The sequence below is a fragment of the Pocillopora verrucosa genome, chromosome 14, assembly GCF_036669915.1.
Source record: "Pocillopora verrucosa isolate sample1 chromosome 14, ASM3666991v2, whole genome shotgun sequence".
In the NCBI taxonomy this organism is placed as follows: domain Eukaryota; kingdom Metazoa; phylum Cnidaria; class Anthozoa; order Scleractinia; family Pocilloporidae; genus Pocillopora; species Pocillopora verrucosa.
Genome location: NC_089325.1, coordinates 12,409,074 through 12,415,677, shown reverse-complemented (window position 1 = coordinate 12,415,677; position 6,604 = coordinate 12,409,074). Strand labels below are relative to the sequence as shown.

Sequence of the window (6,604 nt, the reverse complement as noted above, 5' to 3'; positions counted from 1 at the left end):
TGACAAAAGGTAAAACTTCTATTAGTCTCTCTCTCCATCAGCAGTACCCTAGAGACCGCGCTGCACTGAGAACATGCAGTTGATCAGTGGATCGCCGGATGAGTTGAAAAGAAATGTTTCTGTGGTTTCACCAACAACCACTCCGAACCACCTAGATTTTCCTTGAGCTGCCTGTTTTTGCCGTTACTGTTGGTTCTGAGGGGAATCCTGACTATGGTAGGGTTTAAAAATGTTGTCTTGTGGTCTTAGCCGCCATCACTGGCAGAGCCGAGTTCTTCCATTTCAAACTGTTCATCGTTGCTACACACAACATCTAGAGGTGGGTGCTTGCTACCCTCTGGCTGCTACCTTGTCCTCAACAGCTGCTTTTTTCCACCGAGTATTCTCTGGTTGACTCCAAAGGCTTTTTGCTCTTACTCAATGCTGGATGTTCCTTATGAATGACCTTCCTTCAACACTGGCATTAACACTGACTGTATTAGAACAATCACTCTCTATTCCTCTGATTTTTTGTACACTCAGCTTTTCAGAAACTCACCGTCATTCCTTTTTGTTTTATCAACACCTGTCCACCACAATCATCTACAGATTTGGGGGAGCTTGGGTCCCTGTGAGATACCTATAACTCGCCGCCACAATACCACAGTGGACAAAATGACTGGCGTGGGCCTCATTATTTTCAGTAGAATTAGTTGGACTTGCCCATTGCTGTTGGGATTCAGCTGGTTCCATTGGATGAATTTTCCCTTATCTGTGGTTACATTTACTTTCTGGTTTGCTAAGCTAACTTTGCCTAGCAGACATCACGAATACTGTGGAAAAATAACCCAGTACCATCTTGTGAGAACAAAAAAAAGGACAAAACAAAGCTTAGAACTCTCCGTGACAAATATCCCAGTGGACCTTCCAAAAACACTAAAACTAAATCATATTTAAAGCTATATTAAAGTGATAATATTAATTCTTGTTCTTTCACAAATGGACACTTCAACTAAACCTATAATAACTCATTGTCACTAAATTTCAGCTTTAAAAGATTTACACTTAAGAAGAAAGCTGGACTGCTTGTTCAAAACTTCCTGCTAGTACTGAATTTGCAAGGAAAAATTTACAACAAAATTGTATAAAACTTTTGAAATATTTTTTCATAGTGATGTCTCAAGAATTCCAAACTGCACTTTCTTTTTGACAATTCTGAAACAGTGATCACTTGCATCATTTTCCAACAAAATCCACTCCTATTAATATAAAATATGAACAATATTGGGTTTTTATTTGAGCCGTTTTACATCTGCAGGTTATGTTTTAAATTTACATCCTTGAACAGACCTCAAACCTTTAAATTTCCACTCACTGTTCAATTGTAGTTCTAAATAAATACAGCTAACCATTCATAACCAGGTATGCCCACTGCCAAGTAATCTAGTGAAGTTATGACATGGCGCATTTAATTTAACAAACATGTACACGGATATTTACATTCTCTTCTTTTATACAGGTGCCTTGCGACAAATTTTTTCCTGATTTATTTCAAAAAATACTACCAGCCTGCATTAGCTGGTACAATCTATTGTCAAAAAACCCTACAACATCTGTATAATGGCAGCACTGATTTCATAATAACAGACAATGCTAATGTTCATTTCAACTTCTGGCTACAGAGTGCACGGAAAAATACTAGACAAATTACCTTAAACAAACTATTAACTCTTTATCAAAGTTTAAAAAAATAATAACTTCATTATAATTTTAATCTCTTTACAAAAGGGCATTTAAATATATGGCAAACAATGAGCTCTATTTTTAGACTACTTAATCCTTTCAGGACAATTTGAAGATCTCTTAAAGATCTGAAAGATAAGAGTCCGAATTCTATTTAAAAAAAACACTGTTTTACATGCTAAACCTGAAAAAAGACCAATAATTCCACTGTGACATTGATTTCAATGAAACAAGATATTGTGTGACAAAACTGTTTTGCATAACAAGTTATTAACATGTTAATATTACCTTGAACTTCAAACAAGTCATACAATGTACGTGATAGCATTTTGTGAAAGGTTCTACTTTTCAAACACTCCGTCACATGCGAAAAACAAACACTAGAAGAAATTATCCATGAAGGAAGTCTTTATAACCTTTGATCCGGAAGGACAACGAAGCTTAAAATTTCAGTGAATCTGAATAAAGGACCTTGATTAGGTATTCATAAAGAGAAAAAAATATTTCCATGAAATAATGGACGTAAACACGACTCGAACAATAACTAACGAGGCATGCTCAGGCATAAAAAATGATCACAATAACAACAACAATTATTTAACGTTACAAATGATCCCAAATGCAACCTGGAAGATCCTACCAACATCGTGGATATCAAAAGTACGCCAAGTTTTTTCTTTTTTTTTCCCCAGAAATTACGATTCGGATATCAGTTTGAAAGCAACCTTGAACATGTGCGCCATCAAGATAACAAATATGGCTCCTTTTATCGTTGAGAGGAATTGAAAACTTAAGTTTCGAAACCTTTCCCGCGCAAATAAATACAACGAGCTAAAATCTGTTGAGAGGTATATCGGGTTTCCCTAAAAAAAACAGGGAAATGTTTCGTGGGATAAACTAGCCTGGAGCAAGCTTAGGTTTGAAAGAAAGGAGATTTCAAAGGAAAACGACTCCAGTGGACACTGCCATCAGAAAGCACGCACATTATTCAGCGCTACGAAGCACAATTCTTTGCAAAACCTAAAAGAGTATATTTTCAGATGCAAATAAATTGTGTAATCACTGATTGACGGAGAGCATTCATAGTTTCGGGTTTAGAGGACACAGGTAAGGGGCCCTATCAAATCAGAGACACTGCAAAGCAACCTGCTGATGATATCACAGAAGATAACCCTTACCGAGCTTATTTCGACGGCTTCAAACACGTAGCAGTGACAGGAAGATACATCATCGGGTATTTTAGTCAGGTAGGCAAAACACTTCTTGTCCACAGAACGCGCGCAGCGTGTTATGGTCTGCACTTATGTTGAAATAAAGTACTTGCTGCGGAGCAGTCGACTGCCTCTACTGTCATCTCTTTGACATTTAAATCAATCTGATTTCGCTCGTTTTTCCGCCGGATCTCAGCAATGACCCACGGTAGCATATGCTGAGTGTAGCGCTTGTCAAGGACCGAACTTCCAAGATACACAAAACGGAAACTGGCCGGCACGTCATATTGTTGTCTATTGCCCGATTGCTGTAGTTCATCAGTCGTTGGCGTGCACGATTTATCGCCAGAGTCTGCTTCTTCAAAGCTCCCAACCCTGCTGTCTAACGAATTAGACATAGCAAATTGATTTGAAGTGCGCGGAGTTGTTTTAGAGAGTCGCCGGAACCTATCTTGGTCCGCATCCCCGCTCTCTTTCTTCCCTGTTAGCCTCCGCATCCATCAGATACTTGAGCTACAGTGTATCGGGCACATGCGTGGTACACGAGGATCACGGCTTCCGCTCGCGCCAAGCCTCGACTTCGTGTTGACTTTTCGCTGATTCAACACGAAAAAATTGCTTTCATTGCGTTTCCCTTTTTCCCATGTCTTTTTATAGCGCGCTTGAAATAGAAAAGGGTTATTTCATTTCATTTTTTCGAACATAATAGATCCGAATTGGAATTGTCATCATGTGGAGTCATGGTCAGAGCAATCACTTCCCTTTTTGGTTAGAAATTTTCCACTTCGGCCAAAACAAGTAGAAATATACAGTATTTTAATTTTTTTTTATGTCAAATGTATGCTCGCCGTTTTTCTTTCACCAGGTTGAGAAAAAAACCTTATCTTTTCTTATCGCATCGTTCAATTCAAGCCAATGAAAGGTTTGAAGCCTAACCCTGACCTAACCAAAATTGTTCATGTTTTCTTTGTGCTCTGTACTGACCAATAGAAACATCACCGGAATATTTATGATGGCAAGAACACCGATAGCTGTGCATACATGTGTATTTTTTTTCTCTCAGTCTCCGAAACATATGGATGATAAGCACTTTGAAATATCGTGAGGAATTTATTAATATTTGGCCTCTCGTAACTGTGGTGACAGCGCTCTGTAAAACGCCAGAAATTGCCAGAACGTAAATATAGTTGTGTCATTAAGTGTCACTATAGGATTGCGTGACGATGGCGAACGTGACCGTGACTTGTAGATTTGAAACGAAATGACAAATTTTGTCATTAGACTCGCTAGTAGGACCAGTATGATTTATGAATTTCTTTCTTGCTTGTCCGAAAAAAAATGGAAAATAAAAACAGCAAATCAGAGACAAACGTGTGATAAAGCTTTGTAGAAAAAATATTTAGGGAATTGCAAAGTTTTCATGCAGCATGGATATTTTCAAAGCTACAAATGCAGTTATATTCTCTCTCTTACATGCACAAGTTTGTTTAGTTGGAGTATTTGTTTATTTGTCTGTTTACAATGTTTATCGATTGTTTCTGCATTTGTAAAATCTGGGTCATTCTCTCCTTTAAGGTGATCAATAATTCCCACACCCTCTAAGCACATTCCGTCTCCCCTCTCACGTGACTTAATAGAGCTTTCAAGATGTCGAGTTGGAAAGATTTTTTGATGCGACTGTTTACATGAAACTTTGGTAGGCGCTAGCTCTGATCTCCGCTAACACTATCAGCTTCTCTTAGAAAAGTTATCTCTAACTTGTGTTGGATCAGCGGTTTGGTGTTAACTAATTTCTCGTCAAATTAAGGTGAGTTACTCGCTATCTGTTATAAACTGTTAACTTAAATATAGACAAGCTTGTATCTGTTCCCCTTGCACACTTTCCTTTTCGTTATCTGCTAATATGATGAGAAATTAAGCCTTTTGCCTCTTAATGCTATCATCCACTCCGTTGTCAAGAACCGGTGCTCGTTCCTCTCTTCAAAGTAATTCTACAAGATAGATGTTTCTAAATATAAAGCTTGCCGTTTCCTGCAAGTTGTTGAACTTTTGCCTTACACAAACTCGATCTGCCAGAAACGAAAGAAAAAAACGTTTTCCACTCGCAAGCCCAGTGCCTTGCTTGTTTACGATTGAAAGTCTTCGGACGATCGTTTCGAATTTGTATTATTTTAGGATAGGAAAATAGGATAATCGACAGTCTCTAACTTTTCAGTATTTTTTCGCTGGCACAAACACGAAACACAACAATTGTACTAAGTTCAATTTGAATTCGACGCGTTGTGAATGCACTGAATGCATTTTATATTCAGGATTTTCCCTTTGCGTGGACGAATTTTTGAATAATACATGATAGCCTTGCTTCGTTTTGTACAAAACATATGGCAATAATTGGTTTTCCTTCGGAAAAACGGGGAGTTTTGCGGAATGTAACTTCGCGCAATGTGGACACAGATTTCGAATGTTTTCGAGAGAGATCTGTGTTTTGAGCAATGATATTTATGCCTTGTAATGGTTTAGTGGGACCATTAGTAGGTGTACTTAAAGCTTATCAATACAGCTGTTTCTTGGCTTAATGAAGGATGCTTTCATTGTATCATAGTACATAGCAAAATATTAATTTGTAAGAAACACCGTTCTTACGTATCTACTAGATGCTAACCTTGCTTTTTCATAGTGCTGCATATCAAAGCAACCTTGGTACCTGTGGTTCTATTTTTAGCGGTATTTTCTTTCATTGAAAGCATGAATATTTTTAGTACACCGAGCGCAAATCATTATTATCTTGGATCGGAAAAATTAAATTTTGGCCATTGTTAATATTAATTGATGATATGAAGCCGCTTGATATCTTTTTGTTGGTAAATGTTTGTTGTGTTATTGACTGTTTCCTGCGACCAGGATTACATTTGTTCGGCGTAACAGATCTTTTATCTGCTGTGAGTTGGAAGTGTCTGTTAAATCAGCCGTAAGGTGTGATTAAATTGCGGAAAATTAACACTTATTAGTACCATTTATATATATCAGGTATATTTAAGGTGGTGAAATCAAGACAGAGTGTTTTGAATTAAGATCGATGTGTGAGTTGAAGTGCAGGAAATTTTCTTTTTTAACGAGAAATTGCCGTTTAAGTTGCAGATCAGTCCATTTTTGATATTTCTCTCACTGAGTTTGGTGGTTGTTTTGAAGCATAACTTTGCATGAGCAGTTGAATAATCCCACAATTAAAAATCCATTTATTGCATGTAATAAAAAAAAGAAAAAACTGCATAAAACTGTGGGATATTAACATGTCATATTAAGACAGGTTCTCCTCTTTTGAAATATGTCTTTGTAAGCCTCGTGGTTTCCCCAAACACTGAAAGCAAGCTGTTGGAATTAGAAAATGTTTGCTTTCATTTGTTTTTATATCCTTTTACCCTTTTACTCCTGAGATCTGATTGTTTATTCTTCCCTCCAGCTTTTACACAATTCCTGGCAAATAAGTTAGGTGAATTTGGTATTAGATCAAGATAACAACTTCTATCTGATAAGTTTAGGTATTCTTGTTTGCTCTTTGCTGGATAATTTATGGATATTATAGGGAGGAGTTTCACATGAATCACGTCTGGGTGTTAAGGGTTAAGAGGGTAGCAGAGGGTGGATCTTGTTTCCATTTCATGCGCAAATTT

General features: G+C 37.4%; 1 protein-coding gene and 1 pseudogene across 1 annotated transcript in view; one reads left to right on the top strand and one right to left on the bottom strand.

The window, feature by feature from the left end:
* The window catches only part of LOC131782425 (probable protein phosphatase 2C T23F11.1), a 30,130-nt gene that overhangs the window by 12,574 nt on the left and 10,952 nt on the right, over positions 1-6,604 (top strand). The gene's annotated exons all lie outside the window — the stretch shown is intronic.
* On the bottom strand, positions 1,146-3,430 carry LOC136278240 (uncharacterized; annotated as a pseudogene).